Source organism: Moschus berezovskii, chromosome 6, assembly GCF_049115385.1.
Source record: "Moschus berezovskii isolate FMDL1 chromosome 6, NW_MosBer_1.0, whole genome shotgun sequence".
Taxonomy (NCBI): Eukaryota; Metazoa; Chordata; class Mammalia; order Artiodactyla; family Moschidae; genus Moschus; species Moschus berezovskii.
The window spans coordinates 7,383,094-7,387,896 of record NC_142465.1 but is presented as its reverse complement, the minus strand read 5'-3'; the positions used below and the strand labels follow the sequence as shown (position 1 = coordinate 7,387,896).

The following is a 4,803-nucleotide window of genomic DNA, read 5'->3' as shown; positions in this document are numbered from 1 at the left end:
TGTTAGTCTGGATCAATACATTGGCAAAATACCAAAATAATTTATGTATAGTATTTAAGGATGTGGGCCTTGATGACAGAACTCTCAACTAGATTTTTTTTTAGTGTATTAAATACAAAGTTTGTCTAAAAGACAATTTAGAGCAATAGTGAATATATTTCCTACACCAATAACTTAAATTTTCCTTTATGTAAACTTTATACATGTACAATCTGGCTGTTTAATGTAGATGCTGCAGTCCCTTTTTTTTCTTTTTAAATATTTGTCACTCTATTCTAAATTCACAGGAACGTAAAAATGGAAGGAACCGCTAGAGTTGCATTAGTCTTCTGCATTATATGCCACTTCTGCTACTTTTCTGTATGATACGGAATTTTTAGGTTCACTAAAACTTGAGTATTGTTTACTATCAGCTCTAGATTCTTCATCCAGGACACCCTGACCAACCTCAAGCGCAGAAGGCTCCACCTTCAGGGTCTGTCTACCTTCTTTTCCTGACGTGAGCAGTGATTCTTCAGGTTTCAAAGATAATGTCCTGAGTCTGTTTTCTAGAGTGTCTATAAGAAGTTGCTTCTCACTGAGCAGTTTCTTCAGTGATGCCAACTCTTTCTGTTTTTCAAGTAGTTCTTTTTGAAAACGGTAGTTTGTCTCTTCTAAAGTTTCACAGAAAGCCCTGCTTTCTTCTAAGCTATCAAACGGACCTGGTGGATCATCCAGACAAAGAAAGTCTCTCACTGCAAGGCAGTTAGCAATGTCCTTGTGAGCTACTAAATTCTGAAGAAACACTTGTAATCCTAATTGCCTATCTTCTAAAAAGTCCGCATTGTAATTATCTCTAAACCAGCGTTTTGGTGGAAGGGCTAATAGAAAGCCTGGAAACAACTCTTTTAATTTATCATTAAACCTAGAGAAGTCAGTGTATCTTCTAAAAACTACCCAGCTTTCTTCTGGGGTCTTCTTTACTAATATTTTATACACAGTAAATTTAGCTCTTTCTTGCATCACCTCATAACCCAGGATAATCGGTATAGAAGGTCTATCTTCCAAATTCACCGTTTCGGGACTTTGTTCTTCATTTTCTCTTGGTCTAGCAGAATACTCAGTGGAAGAATATGCACCCATATTTGAGTCTTCTAACTGGCCTTTGGAAGAGTTTGAGCTTGTTGAGATACTCCCAAAAGAAGAATTTCTTTGGTTTCTGTTGGTTGCAAAACTGGAAGCAGAGTACCCTAGGGGAATTGGAACGTAAGGAGTTGCCATCTTCTTTTGGCTTTTGTAACAAACTTGCACACTTTTGAGTCCGAACAATTAGAGAACAAGTAATAAGCAATGCATTATTTTCTTCTTAGGAATTCACGCTGTGACCCTCTTCCTGAAAACAGCAGCTCCCCACCCGCCTCTGAGCGGGACGCAGGCCCAGGGTAGTCGCCAGGCAACGGGAGGGGCCGCTCCCGGAAGTGACGTCACTTCCTTTACTAATTAATTCAGGTTCAGTTCAGTTCAGTTCAGTTCAGTCGCTCAGTCGTGTCCGACTCTCCGCGACCCCATGAATCACAGCACGCCAGGCCTCCCTGTCCATCACCAACTCCCGGAGTACACTCAAACTCATGTCCACAGAGTCGGTGATGCCATCCAGCCATCTCATTCTCCGTCGTCCCCTTCTCCTCCCGCCCCCAACCTTTCCCAGCATCAGAGTCTTTTCCAGTGAATCAACTCGTCGCATGAGGTGGCCAAAGTATTGCAGTTTCAGCTTTAGCATCAGTCCCTCCAATGAACATCCAGGATTGATCTCCTTTAGAATGGACTGGTTGGATCTCCTTGCAGTATAAGGGACTCTCAAGAGTCTTCTCCAACACCACAGTTCAAAAGCATCGATTCTTCGGGGATCAGCCTTCTTCACAGTCCAACTCTCACAACCATAGATGACCACGGGAAAAACCATTGCCTTGACTAGACGGACCTTGGTTGGCAAAGTAATGTCTCTGCTTTTTAATATACTATCAAGGTTGGTCATAACTTTCCTTCCAAGGAGCAAGCGTCTTTTAATTTCATGGCTTCAATCAGCATCTGCAGTGATTTTGGAGCCCAAAAAAACAAAGCCTGACACTGTTTCCACTGTTTTTCCATCTATTTCCCATGAAGTGATGAGACCAGATACCATGATCTTTGTTTTCTGAATGTTGAGCTTCAAACCAACCTTTTCACTCTCCAGGAGAACATCTTAAAACAAACAGGTTAAAGTTCTGACTACCTCATTTTAAATTTATTTGTCTCTTCTTGGGTGTTCCTAATTATTATCCATAAATAATTGCTACTACTAGTAGTATTGCTATTACTACTGTTACTAATTTAGAGGAGCATGGTAGACATAGGATCACACAGAGTCGGACACGACTGAAGTAACAGGACACATGCATATATTTATATACTGCTACTGATATTTTCATTCCAATCCCAAAGAAAGACAATGCCAAAGAATGCTCAAACTACCACACAATTGTATTCATCTCACACGCTAGTAAAGTCATGCTCAAAATTCTCCAAGGCAGGCTTCAGCAATACGTGAGCCGTGAACTTCCAGATGTTCAAGCCGGTTTTAGAAAATGCAGAGGAACCAGAGATCAAATTGCCAACATCCGCTGGATCATGGAAAAAGCAAGAGAGTTCCAGAAAAACATCTATTTCTTTCTGCTTTATTGACTATGCCAAAGCCTTTGACTGTGTGGATCACAATAAGCTGTGGAACATTCTGAAAGAGGTGGGAATCCCAGACCACCTGACATGTCTCTTGAGAAACCTGTATGCAGCTCAAGAAGCAGCAGTTAGAACTGGACATGGAGCAACAGACTGGTTCCAAATAGGAAAAGGAGTACGTCAAGGCTGTATATTGTCACCCTGCTTGTTTAACTTATATGCAGAGTACATCACGAGGAACGCTGGGCTGGAAGAAGCACAAGCTGGAATCAAGATTGCCGGGAGAAATATCAATAACCTCAGATATGCAGATGACACCACCCTTATGGCAGAAAGTGAAGAGGAACTCAAAGGCCTCTTGATGAAAGAGGAGTGTGAAAAAGTTGGCTTGAGGCTCAACATTCAGAAAACTAAGATCATGGCATCTGGTCCCATCACTTCATGGGAAATAGATGGGGAAACAGTTTAAACAGTGTCAGACTTTATTTTTGGGGGCTCCAAAATCATTGTGGATGCTGATTGCAGCCATGAAATTAAAAGACGCTTACTCCTTGGAAGAAAAGTTATGACCAACTTAGATAGCATATTAAAAAGCAGAGACATTACTTTGCCAACCAAGGTCTGTCTAGTCAAGGCTATGGCTTTTCCCGTGGTCATGTATGAAAGGGAGAGTTGGACTGTGAAGAAAGCTGATTGCCGAAGAATTGATGCTTTTGAACTGTGGTGCTGGAGAAGTCTCTTGAGAGTCCCTTGTACTGCAAGGAGATCCAACCAGTCCATCCTAAAGGAGATCAGTCCTGGGTGTTCATTGGAAGGACTGATGCTGAAGCTGAAACTCCAATCCTTTGGCCACCTCATGCAAAGAGTTGACTCACTGGAAAAGACTCTGATGCTGGGAGGGATTGGGGCAGCAGGAGATGGGGACGACAGAGAATGAGATGGCTGGATGACATCACTGACTCCTTGGACATGAGTTTGAGTGAACTCCGGGAGTTGGTGATGAACAGGGAGGCCTGGCGTGCTGTGACTTATGGGGTCACAAAGAGTCGGACATGACTGAATGACTGAACTGAACTGATAATATATATACATTGTTGTTTTTTTCAGTTGCCCAGTCGTGTCCAACTCTTTGCAACCCCATGGACTGTAGCTCTCCAGGCCTTTCAGTATGTCACCGACTCCCAGAGTTTGCCCAAGTTCATGTCCACTGCATCAGTGATGCCATCCAGCCATCTCATCCTCTGATGCCCTCTTTTTCTCCCGCTGTCAGTCTTTCCCAGCATTAGGGACTTTTCTAATGAGTCAACTGTTCACATTCGATGACCAAAATACTGGAGTTTCAACTTCAGCTTCAGTCCTTCCACAAGTATCTCCCTTAAGATTGACTGGTTTGATCTCCTTGCTGTTCAAGGGACTCTCTTAGCACCATAGTTTAAAGGCACTTTTAAAAGTTCAATTCTTCTGTACTCCAAATAATTATATATATATAATAATGCCCTTATATATATATATAATGCCCTTACATCCTAGGGCATTTTTAGAAACTTTATCAGGTAGGTCTGGAGATACTATTATTTCCTCCCTTTTCATATGAGGAAAGTGAAAAACAGGGGAGGTTATGTGGCTTGACAAGACCTTACTGCCAGTAGAAACAGCACTGCTTTACAAGCTCAGGAATGGGGCTGCAGGCCCATGCTGCTTAGCACTATTTTATAATTCTCAGGCACTGTCACCCCAGCTATGCCATTGTCTGTTCCAGTCCCGCTTCCACAGTCAGTCCTGATGGAGCTACAGCAACAGCTGTGCTGTGTGCAACAGGAAGAGCACAGGACTTAGAATCCGACAGACCTAAATGGAAAGAATAAATCCATCCCTCCCTATGCCTTCAGGGTGCCATGGGCTTCTCTGAGGCGTAGTCTTCCCATCTGACCAGAGGAAATAGTAGCATCAAATCTACATAGCCCGCAGCTTTATCTTAAAGAAAGACTGAGATAGTTAATTTAAAAGTTTCTGTAAGTCATTCTGTAAATGTAAGCAATACTGATATATAACTCATTTGCATTAGCATCTTGCCGTTATAGTGAACAACAAAACTAACTGAATTCCTGC

General features: G+C 42.2%; 1 pseudogene; it reads right to left on the bottom strand.

Annotated features, from left to right (window-relative positions):
* Nucleotides 1-321: 321 nt before the first annotated feature.
* LOC129536750 (sorting nexin-16 pseudogene) lies at nt 322-1,260 on the bottom strand (annotated as a pseudogene).
* Between the last annotated feature and the right edge of the window lie 3,543 nt (nt 1,261-4,803).